This window comes from Mya arenaria, chromosome 17 (genome assembly GCF_026914265.1).
Source record: "Mya arenaria isolate MELC-2E11 chromosome 17, ASM2691426v1".
Taxonomy (NCBI): domain Eukaryota; kingdom Metazoa; phylum Mollusca; class Bivalvia; order Myida; family Myidae; genus Mya; species Mya arenaria.
In genome coordinates this window covers 33,462,940-33,476,403 of record NC_069138.1, presented here as the reverse complement: position 1 = coordinate 33,476,403, position 13,464 = coordinate 33,462,940, and positions in this window count along the sequence as shown.

Below are 13,464 nucleotides of genomic sequence, written 5' to 3'. Positions count from 1 at the left end.
GCTAATTATCTTATAACTCAATAAAATGTTAAATGTTCGCGACTGATGACTCCATACAATTCTTATTTCCTTTGCAATATTTCTTTTCCTGATGATTAATATTCTACAGCAAGTCATTACAAATACCTGTGTTAAAGTTTATAATTTGACTGTATGCTTTAACTAAATTGAACATAAAAAATGAACTATTTTTAATTTGTAGGCTTTCGAAATCTTCCAAGGCAAAAAGGTTGTTTATAATATTACTTTGTGTAAATTGTATATGAATGCATTCCTTGCATCACTTCAAAACCATATACAGGATATATATAAAAGTGGGGTCATCAGGTATTTGAAAGAGACATAAGAAATGTAAAACATTAAAGTCGTCATGTACTTGCATAAACACTACAGCTGAGCTAGTAAAGTTCATAATAGCCATTACAGTACATGGTTCTCTGCAACTAATATATTATGTAATTCACTGCAGTCAGAAAAGTGAATAGTTCATTGCAGCCACTATAGCATATGGTCAAATGCAGCTAAAATTGTATATGGTATACTGCAGCAAATATAGTACATTGTCCACTAAGGCCAGGATAGTATAAAGTCCGGTGCAGCTAACTTGTATATTTTATGGTCTTCTGCAGCCAGTATAGTATATGATCCACTGCTTTTTGAATTTTATATGGTCCACTACAGCTTGTATAGTATATAGTATACTAAAGCCTGTATAGTATATGGTCCACTGCAGCCAGTATAGTATATGGTCCACTAAAGCCAGTATAGTATATGCTCCACTGCTGTTTGAATAGCATATGATCCACTGCAGCTTGTATAGTATAAAGTCAACTACAGCCAGTAAAGCAAATAGTCTACTGCAAGCAGTATGGTATATGCTCCACTGAAGGCAGTATAGTATATAGTCCACTGCAGCCAGCAAAGTATATAGTCCACTGCAGCTAGTAAAGTATATGGTCCACAGCAGCCAGTATAGTACATGGTCCACTACAGCTTGTAAAGTATACAGTCAACAGCAGCCAGTATAGGACATGGTCCAGTACAGCCAGTATAATACATGGTCCGTGCAGCCAGTAAAGTAGATGACCACTGCAGACAGTATAGTTTATTGTCTATTGCAGCCAGTATAGTACATGGTTCACTGCAGCCGCTACAGTACATGATCCACTACAGCCAGTTGAGCATATCGTCCACTGCAGCTTGAATAGTACATAGTTCACTGCAGCCAATCGAGTGTATGATTTAATAAAGACAGTATTGTATATGGTCCACTGCAGCTAGTATATTACATGGTCCACTTCATCGGGATAGTATATAGGCAGTATAGTTTATGGTCCACTGCAGCTAGTATATGTTCCACTGCAGCAAGTAAAATATATATGGTCCACTGCACCTAGTATTGAATATAGTCGACTACAGCCAGTATAGTATATGGTCCACTAAAGCCAGTATGGTATAATATTGTTCACTGCAGCCAGTTAAGTGTATGTTACAGTGAGTCCAGTATAGTATATGGTTCACTGCAGCTATTGTTGTATATGGTCCACTGCACCTTGTATAGTTTATTGTCCACTTCACCAAGTATAGTATATGGTCCACTACACACAGTTAAGTATATGGTCAACTGCATCCAGTATAGTATATGGTCCACTACAGACAGTAAAGTATACAGTCAACAGCAGTATAGGATATGGTCCAATGCAGCCAGTATAGTACATGGTACACTGCAGCCAGTAAAGCACATTGCCACTGCAGACAGTATAGTATATTGTCTAGTGCAGCCAGTATAGTACATGGTTCACTGCAGCCGCTATAGTACATGGTCCACTACAGCCACTTGAGCATATCGTCCATTGCAGATTGAATAGTACATAGTTCACTGCTACAGATCGAGTGTATGATTTATTGCAGACAGTATTGTATATGGTCCACTGCAGCTAGTATATTACATGGTCCACTTCATCGGGATAGTATATGGGCAGTAAAGTTTATGGTCCACTGCAGCTAGTATAGTATATGGTCCACTGCAGCCAGTATAATATATGGTCCACTGCACCTAGTATAGTATATAGTCCACCGCAGCCAGTATAGTATATGGTCCACTGCAGCCAGTATGGTATATTGTTCACTGCAGCCAGTTAGGTGTTTGGTACAGTGCATCCAGTATAATATATGGTTCACTGCAGCTAGTGTAGTATATGGTCCACTGCATCTTGTATAGTTTTGGTCCACTTCACCAAGTATAGTATATGGTCCACTGCACATAGTTAAGTAGATGCTCAACTGCATCCAGTATAGTATATGGTCTACTGCACCCAGTATGGGTTATGGTCCACTGCAGCTAGTATAGTATATGGTCCACTGCACCCAGTATTGTATATGGTCCACTGTAGCTAGTATAGTATATGGTCCATTGCACCCAGTATTGAATATGGTCCACTGCGGCTAGTATAGTATATGGTCCACTGCAGCTAGTATAGTATATGGTCCTATGGTCCACTGCAGCCAATATAGTATATAGTCCACTGCAGCTAGTATAGTATATGATCCACTGCACCCAATATAGTATATGGTCCACTGCACCCAGTATAGTATATGGTCCACTGCAGCTAGTATATAATGTATGGTGAAATCCAGCCAGAATAGTGTATTGTCCACTTTAGCCAGTATTGTACATGGTCCAGTAAAGCCAGCATAGTATATAATCCAGTGCAGCTAACTAGTATATCATATAGTCAACTGCAGCCAATATGGCATATGTTTCATTGCAGCTTATACAGTGCATAGTTTATTTCAGCTTGTAAAGCATATGGCAAACTGCAGCCAGTATAGTATATGGCCAATTGCAGCCAGTATAGTGTATGGTCCACTGCAGATAGTATAGTAAATATGTAAAATATTCAACTGCATCAATGTGTCTACTAGTCTAATAGTCTACTGAAGTAAGTTCAGTTTATTTTCGAATACAGCCAGTATAGTATACGTATATGGTCCACTGCAGCACGTATAAATTCATGGTCCACTGATGCTAGTGTAGTGTATGGCCATATGCAGCCAATACAGTAAATATTTCACTGCATCAGAACAGTGTATAGTCTTCTGCAGCTAGTACATTATATGTTTCACTGCAGCCAGCATGGTCAACTGCAGAATAGTATATGGTAAACTGCAGTCAAATAGTAAAATATATGTTCGACAGGAGTATGCATAGTATATGAAACACTGCATCTGGTAAAGTATATGGTCTACTGTGCACAGCCAGTATAGTATATGAAAGACTACATCTAGTATAATGTATGATCTACTGTGGACAAGCCAATATAGTATATAAAACAATAGAGGTAGTATAATGTTAGGTCTATTTAAACTCGTATAGAATTACTAGTATAGTATAAGGCCCACTGCATATGTGCTTCTAGAGCTAATATGGATTACCACAGGTTATATAGTAATTTGTCCACTGCAGTTAGCACGATCCATTACAGCTAATGAACTTTTTTGTCGACTTCATCTAGCATAGTATATGTCCATTGCTGTTAAAATCAAATCGTTTAAAGAAACATACTCGGAATTCTAGGCGAACAATCACAATGTGTATGCTTTGTGTCGGAGGACACGAATCGATGGTCAATAAAGTGATGGCTGTCCTTTTTAACAGGTTTTATGCATAACAATTCATAATTCATAATACCAATACTTTATGGGATAACCTCCTTCGAACGGTCAGGGAAACATGACTTCACTGGAACCGAGTCATTTGGGGATTTAAAACTAGCTCGTTTGGATTGCAATAACCTAACATTTAGCTTTTATTATTATTTACGAAATTAAAAACATATGTCTAATAAGATCAAGAATCAGCTTTAAAACAATGAAAAACAGTAAATAATAGCACATAAACTAATAACGTATTTTTTTTTATTTTACTCAACGACAGGACATAAACATCACCTGCACACGAAGTAATCAAACCGGAGCACCCGTGCGAGCTCCTAAAGGTACGATACAATCATTCCAAGACTTTTTGACTAAGCTCGTCTTAGCAAATTGTGAAAATACCTCTTCATATGGTATTTTAATGAAAGTGTCATTGTTTATACCAGGAGAAAACACAGCTCGCCTTAGCAAATTGTGAAACTACCTCTTCATATGGTATTTTAATGAAAGTATCAATGTTTTTACCTGAAGAAAACACAGAAGGAAAATATAATAAAACAATAATAAATATATGCTATATTGAATATGCTTTCACATGTAAATACGAAATGAACAGAACATACATTTTACAAACACCGTGTTGCAAAATGATTCGATAACGTTTTGTATTAATTTACACAGGTGCAATATAACATCCTTAATATCATTGGTTAAACATATATCACTCTGCATGTTTGTCAACGATTAAAGTGCAAAAAGGTATGCTTAATGAACAATACTTGAGCAAGTCATCGGTTAATTGCTCATTTTTGTTTATGACAAAGTAAAATTTCAATAAAATAATTTATTTACCATCTTAATCTAAATAATAAAGTGATATTTCCTCTCGATTTCGTGTCAAACGTTTTTAAAGAAGGTCGGTACTTAACGTTTTAAAAAGGAACTGACGTAACCAAACAATTAAAAGTATGACATCGTCTTACCTGATATGAAGCCACAATTTTTACAAGGCAGTCCAAAGGACGGCTATATCCCCCGCCGTTGTTTTTAGTAAATTTTGTTTTTCTCGCAACCTGACTGGTACGTTGAATCTGACCAAAATTGTACACAACCACTGGTCCAGAGTTGGAATATAAAAATAAAGTTGTTTGATCGGTAACGTAAATATTCTTGGATAGTTGAACATATTATAAAAGGATATTTTATTTGTTAAAGTTGTTCATATTGTATGAAGTATAGGATCAATGTCAAGGTTTATTTGGCTAAAAATAGAAAGGAAAATGAGTCCTTAAATTATGACATCGATGAAATAGCAAGCCTTAAGTATTTTCGATAAAGTGATACATATATATTGTGGTGACGTAATAACATTGTTTTATTGCTTTGAAGAGAAAACACATGTTATAAATATTTTTACATTTGTGTCCATTTTTTTTTTACAAATATCAAGCTTATTGCACATAATGATAATGCTTGGTAGGGTGCGCTAAGTATTAATCTGTGCAACTAGTTTAACACTTTCAATTAACATTTATATCTTATCCTCTTTTAAGCATAATATGGACCCTGAATGATGGAATTATGGCACAAATTTCAATTCGTTCAAGTTCTTGGATCAATTCAGTAATTGTTGCTAAAAGTACATGAAATGTATAAGGTCAATAAATCCAGTAAGAATTGACATGCCTACACTGTTAAATGTGAAAAGTCCGGACACAAACATGTGTATTATGACCTTTAAATATCTCGTGTGACCTTGACCTTTGAGGTATGGACCCGGGTCAAGGTCACTGCACATCGTCTCAATGAGGACAACATTTGTACCAAGTAATATGGTAATCCAATAATGCATATGTAAGTTATAGCGCGGACACGAGCATGTGCACTCTGACCTTTAAATGTCTCGTATGACCTTGACCTTTAAGGTATAGACCCGGGTCAATATCACTGCACATCGTCTCAATGAAGACAATATTTGTACCTAGTAATATGGTAATCCATCAATGCATAAGTAAGTTTTAACGCGGACACGAAATGTTACAGCCAGACGGACGAACGGACGAAGTGCATTCCTATAATCCCCTCCCCACTCCGTGGCGGGGGATTAATAAAATATTTTTTTTTGTGAAAGGTATCCTTTTTGTGTTTGAATCTTATTGGAAATCATATATTAAGTTTTCTTTGAACTTATAGATCTGAGATACTGCTACATTTCTGCTATGCAAAATGCATTGCTTTGTGGTATTTGACTGATCAGCAGCTCAGGTATTCGTCCAGGAAATATGATAGTATATGAATAAAACTTGTTTAATCTATGACAAGGTGTGAAAGATCCTATACTACTTAAACAGAATAACGGATTAATCCAAATATCTATCTACTAAAGTACATTCACGACTGAGTCAGTTTAATGCCAACTACTCGTATATATTTTATGAGCATCTTTCATCATTTAAAACTACCAATACTAGAAAGAACAGCGTACAACAATAACTTATAAGTGTTATAGTAAATTGATACCTTATTTATTTGCCAATTAAAAACTACAGACATTTCAACTTTCGAACTAAGAAAAATAGCAAGAAGTAATGAGACGTACACGCTTCTGAGTTTTAATGATTTCGTTTTGAAAATTGATTAAGAAATACTTCTACGGATCCTACCCTTTTAAATGAAACTCACGTAGGTAAATGACTTCTCTTTTGCAATAGTAAAGTTACATACAATGTATACTCCTACGTTAGTTTTAACACTATATGTGTTTGTAAGAAGAAATTTACGTATTCTTAAATATAGTATATATAGACGTTAAAAGCCTTTGATCGTGCAGTGGTTTGCGCTCTCGCTTCTAGATAAGACGTCCAGGGTTCGATCCTCAACCTGTGCAGATGTGCGAATGGTTTGTATTCACCAAACCGGACAAGTTTGTTTTCTCCAGACACTCTTGAATATTTTTATTCATGACGAATTACCATGTAAAACGCCATTACTCTCTCCATGAGCTGGATCCGTTCTGTTTGATTATGTTTGAGTTTATCTCTTTTCTAGAAAGGCAGTTCTGATTTGGACGCACTCCCATAAATGGGAATTTAAACAAGTGATTTAATTAGCTGTGTGAAGTTAGCTAAACATACGACATTGGACATTGGACATTCAAAATCGAATGTTGTGCTGGCACGACATTGGACATTGGACATTCAAAAGTGAAAGTCGTGCTAGCACGACATTGGACATTGGACATTCAAACTCGAATGTTGTGCTGGCACGACATTGGACATTGGACATTCAAAAGTGAAAGTCGTGCTAGCACGACATTGGACATTCAAAATCGAATGTTGTGCTGGCACGACATTGGACATTGGACATTCCAAAGTGAAAGTCGTGCTAGCACGACATTGGACATTCAAAATCGAATGTTGTGCTGGCACGACATTGGACATTCCAAAGTGAAAGTCGTGCTAGCACGACATTGGACATTGGACATTCAAAATCGAATGTTGTGCTAGCACGACATTGGACATTCAAAAGTGAAAGTCGTGCTAACACGACATTGGACATTAGTCATTCAAAATCGAATGTTGTGCTGGCAAGACATTGGACATTGGACATTCAAAAGTGAAAGTCGTGCTAGCACGACATTGGACATTCAAAATCGAATGTTGTGCTAGCACGACATTGGACATTGGACATTCAAAAGTGAAAGTCGTGCTAACACGACATTGGACATTAGACATTCAAAATCGAATGTTGTGCTGGCACGACATTGGACATTCAAAAGTGAAAGTCGTGCTAGCACGACATTGGACATTCAAAATCGAATGTTGTGCTGGCACGACATTGGACATTCAAAAGTGAAAGTCGTGCTAGCACGACATTGGACATTCAAAATCGAATATTGTGCTAGCACGACATTGGACATTGATAATCGAATGTTGTGCTGGCACGACATTGGACATTGGACATTCAAAAGTGAAAGTTGTGCTAGCACGACATTGGACATCGGACATTCAAAATCGAATGTTGTGCTGGCACGACATTGGACATTCAAAAGTGAAAGTCGTGCTAGCACGACATTGGACATTCAAAATCGAATGTTGTGCTGGCTCGACATTGGACATTCAAAAGTGAAAGTCGTGCTAGCACGACATTGGACATTCAAAATCGAATGTTGTGCTAGCACGACATTGGACATTGGACATTCAAAAACGATTGTCGTGCCGGCACGACATTGAACATTCATAACCGAATGTTGTGCTGGCACGACAATGGACATTGGACATTCAAAAGTGAAAGTCGTGCTAGCACGACATTGGACATTCAAAATCGAATGTTGTGCTAGCACGACATTGGACATTGGACATTCAAAAACGATTGTCGTGCCGGCACGACATTGGACATTCATAACCGAATGTTGTGCTGGCACGACAATGGACATTGAACATTCAAAAGTGAAAGTCGTGCTAGCACGACATTGGACATTGGACATTCAAAATCGAATGTTGTGCTGGCACGACATTGGACATTCAAAAGTGAAAGTCGTGCTAGCACGACATTGGACATTGGACATTCAAAATCGAATGTTGTGCTGGCACGACATTGGACATTGGAGATTCAAAAGTGAAAGCCGTGCTAGCACGACATTGGACATTGGACATTCAAAATCGAATGTTGTGCTGGCACGACATTGAACATTCAAAAGTGAAAGTCGTGCTAGCACGACATTGGACATTGGACATTCATAATCGAATGTTGTGCTGGCACGACATTGGACATTGGACATTCAAAAGTGAAAGTCGTGCTAGCACGACATTGGGCATTGGACATTCAAAATCGAATGTTGTGCTGGCACGACATTGGACATTGGACATTCAAAAGTGAAAGTCGTGCTAGCACGACATTGGACATTCAAAATCGAATGTTGTGCTGGCACGACATTGGACATTCCAAAGTGAAAGTCGTGCTAGCACGACATTGGACATTGGACATTCAAAATCGAATGTTGTGCTGGCACGACATTGGACATTCCAAAGTGAAAGTCGTGCTAGCACGACATTGGACATTGGACATTCAAAATCGAATGTTGTGCTAGCACGACATTGGACATTCAAAAGTGAAAGTCGTGCTAACACGACATTGGACATTAGACATTCAAAATCGAATGTTGTGCTGGCAAGACATTGGACATTGGACATTCAAAAGTGAAAGTCGTGCTAGCACGACATTGGACATTCAAAATCGAATGTTGTGCTAGCACGACATTGGACATTCAAAAGTGAAAGTCGTGCTAACACGACATTGGACATTAGACATTCAAAATCGAATGTTGTGCTGGCACGACATTGGACATTCAAAAGTGAAAGTCGTGCTAGCACGACATTGGACATTCAAAATCGAATGTTGTGCTGGCACGACATTGGACATTCAAAAGTGAAAGTCGTGCTAGCACGACATTGGACATTCAAAATCGAATATTGTGCTAGCACGACATTGGACATTGATAATCGAATGTTGTGCTGGCACGACATTGGACATTGGACATTCAAAAGTGAAAGTTGTGCTAGCACGACATTGGACATCGGACATTCAAAATCGAATGTTGTGCTGGCACGACATTGGACATTCAAAAGTGAAAGTCGTGCTAGCACGACATTGGACATTCAAAATCGAATGTTGTGCTGGTTCGACATTGGACATTCAAAAGTGAAAGTCGTGCTAGCACGACATTGGACATTCAAAATCGAATGTTGTGCTAGCACGACATTGGACATTGGACATTCAAAAACGATTGTCGTGCCGGCACGACATTGAACATTCATAACCGAATGTTGTGCTGGCACGACAATGGACATTGGACATTCAAAAGTGAAAGTCGTGCTAGCACGACATTGGACATTCAAAATCGAATGTTGTGCTAGCACGACATTGGACATTGGACATTCAAAAACGATTGTCGTGCCGGCACGACATTGGACATTCATAACCGAATGTTGTGCTGGCACGACAATGGACATTGAACATTCAAAAGTGAAAGTCGTGCTAGCACGACATTGGACATTGGACATTCAAAATCGAATGTTGTGCTGGCACGACATTGGACATTCAAAAGTGAAAGTCGTGCTAGCACGACATTGGACATTCAAAATCGAATGTTGTGCTGGCACGACATTGGACATTGGAGATTCAAAAGTGAAAGCCGTGCTAGCACGACATTGGACATTGGACATTCAAAATCGAATGTTGTGCTGGCACGACATTGGACATTCAAAAGTGAAAGTCGTGCTAGCACGACATTGGACATTGGACATTCATAATCGAATGTTGTGCTGGCACGACATTGGACATTGGACATTCAAAAGTGAAAGTCGTGCTAGCACGACATTGGGCATTGGACATTCAAAATCGAATGTTGTGCTGGCACGACATTGGACATTGGACATTCAAAAGTGAAAGTCGTGCTAGCACGACATTGGACATTCAAAATCGAATGTTGTGCTGGCACGACATTGGACATTCAAAAGTGAAAGTCGTGCTAGCACGACATTGGACATTCAAAAGTGAAAGTCGTCCTAGCACGACATTGGACATTGGACATTCATAATCGAATGTTGTGCTGGCACGACATTGGACATTGGACATTCAAAAGTGAAAGTCGTGCTAGCACGACATTGGACATTCAAAATCGAATGTTGTGCTGGCTCGACATTGGACATTCAAAAGTGAAAGTCGTGCTAGCACGACATTGGACATTCAAAATCGAATGTTGTGCTAGCACGACATTGGACATTGGACATTCAAAAACGATTGTCGTGCCGGCACGACATTGAACATTCATAACCGAATGTTGTGCTGGCACGACAATGGACATTGGACATTCAAAAGTGAAAGTCGTGCTAGCACGACATTGGACATTCAAATTCGAATGTTGTGCTAGCACGACATTGGACATTGGACATTCAAAAACGATTGTCGTGCCGGCACGACATTGGACATTCATAACCGAATGTTGTGCTGGCACGACAATGGACATTGAACATTCAAAAGTGAAAGTCGTGCTAGCACGACATTGGACATTGGACATTCAAAATCGAATGTTGTGCTGGCACGACATTGGACATTCAAAAGTGAAAGTCGTGCTAGCACGACATTGGACATTGGACATTCAAAATCGAATGTTGTGCTGGCACGACATTGGACATTGGAGATTCAAAAGTGAAAGCCGTGCTAGCACGACATTGGACATTGGACATTCAAAATCGAATGTTGTGCTGGCACGACATTGAACATTCAAAAGTGAAAGTCGTGCTAGCACGACATTGGACATTGGACATTCATAATCGAATGTTGTGCTGGCACGACATTGGACATTGGACATTCAAAAGTGAAAGTCGTGCTAGCACGACATTGGGCATTGGACATTCAAAATCGAATGTTGTGCTGGCACGACATTGGACATTGGACATTCAAAAGTGAAAGTCGTGCTAGCACGACATTGGACATTCAAAATCGAATGTTGTGCTGGCACGACATTGGACATTCAAAAGTGAAAGTCGTGCTAGCACGACATTGGACATTCAAAAGTGAAAGTCGTCCTAGCACGACATTGGACATTGGACATTCATAATCGAATGTTGTGCTGGCACGACATTGGACATTCAAAAGTGAAAGTCGTGCTAGCACGACATTGGGCATTGGACATTCAAAATCGAATGTTGTGCTGGCACGACATTGGACATTGGACATTCAAAAGTGAAAGTCGTGCTAGCACGACATTGGACATTGGACATTCAAAATCGAATGTATGAAGGAAGTGAAGATAATTATATCCACAGTATATGACATATGGAAAATATAGACATGCATTGATGATTCCCACAAGTATAAATGTAATCGTCCGTACATCTGTTTTATCTGGTTTTACGTAAACACAAAAAAATATTGTCAATGAGTCGATAAAGTAACCTATTCCTGCCTGTCGACTTGTTTTTTTTATCGACTCAGTTAGTCGAACATGCTACGACGTCTTCATTTGGTAAAGTTTATATGAAATAATTGTGTTCGATAAACTTTTTTGATATTTATAAGTCGACAGAATTACACAAAGCGTTTTATAATCAATCGCATCGACATAAAAGAATTATAAATGACGTCTTCATCACATACGACATAAGTTCTTATAGGTTTTACAGAATATACAATTTATACATGTAAAATGTGACACCAGAGACATTGGAAATGGCCTCTCGGGCAGAACTGACAATGGTTGAAAGGGTTGAAAGGAAACAAAGCGCAAATAATTATATAAACCCAACAAATGTGCACTTCAGTATGTGTTTATCTACAGAGCTTTAGAACAATTATATTACATTAATGAATGTGTCTGCATTTACATGGGAATATGTATGTATATCAATCGAAATGATTGTTTTAATACAACTCTCAATAACAATGTTGCGGACTTTCGAATACAAGTTTCTTTGTTAAATATGTGTTAGGTACCTCAAATGTATAATATTGTCGGACATGGATGTGACTTAAGGCAACATACACACAGCTAAACTTGTCAATGCATAAACCATTGGCGATAATGCTACATTTTGATGCATGGGGATCCCATATAATTTTGGTATTATTTTAAAGGGTACTCCTGACAGATAATTAATGAGTAAAAATGACCTATGTCCAACAATTATTATTTGTATACTGGTTGTCGTTTCATTATATTTTTTCTCTTAATATTTACCACTTCCATTGGATGCCTAAATAATATTTGGTCACTGTGAATAGACAGATATACGTTATTATAAACCATATTTTAAAAAATATAAGCCAAGTTTGAATGTCGTTAATTAACATCATAATTTGAATGGACAAATTAGAATTGCAGCCTTATCACCAGTCCAAGATTTCGGATATATATATTTCTGCCACTTCAGAAAAGTAGATTCAAACATTTGTCCATGCGTGAAATTCTTATCTTCCCAACGGGCAAAGATAAACAAGTACCCGTATGGAACTCTTTTTTTGCCTTCACTTTGCTGCATCCAGAACTATTTAAAGAACGATTTGACTATTAACATAATCTGAATCACTGCGCGAATATCTATGACAACCAGGAATTGTCATATATCTACGCGCACATTATTTTAACTACGCACAAAAAAGTTCCAGCGATAAAATACATTTTTACATTATTTTGTTTAACTGCAGTGAGAGAGAAAAACATCTACCATAGTCGCTCGTGTAAGATAGGTTCATACCAACCCTCGCACAGGGTGTTCTGAGGAAACAGGTAAACCTCGTTTCCGCAAAAGACCCTACGCTCGGGTTGGGCTAAACCAATCTTACAGTCTCGGCCATGGAAGATACTAATAGGCTACATAATGTGATTCTTGAGAAAAAAAATAAACTTGAGTGCTTCTACACTTGACAAAAAATAGCGTGAGACGGTGTCCAAGTGTGCAGGTCGTGTGGTAATGGACCTAGCTGTCCGACCAGCCCGTCATACCACACGTTTCCAACGGTTTCTGATTGAAGCACTGCACAATAGTGCGTCTCTCTGTGCATCGTGACTCCTGCAAGTTGATATATTTTGTTCTGACACCTAATTGTTGCGTGATTCAGCCCTTGTTCCAATGAAACGAAACTCGTTTGAATGTCCAATGTCGTGCTAGCACGACTTTCACTTTTGAATGTCCAATGTCTATTGTCGTGCCAGCACAACATTCGATTTTGAATGTCCAATGTCCAATGTCGTGCTAGCACGACTTTCACTTTTGAATGTCCAATGTCGTGCCAGCACAACATTCG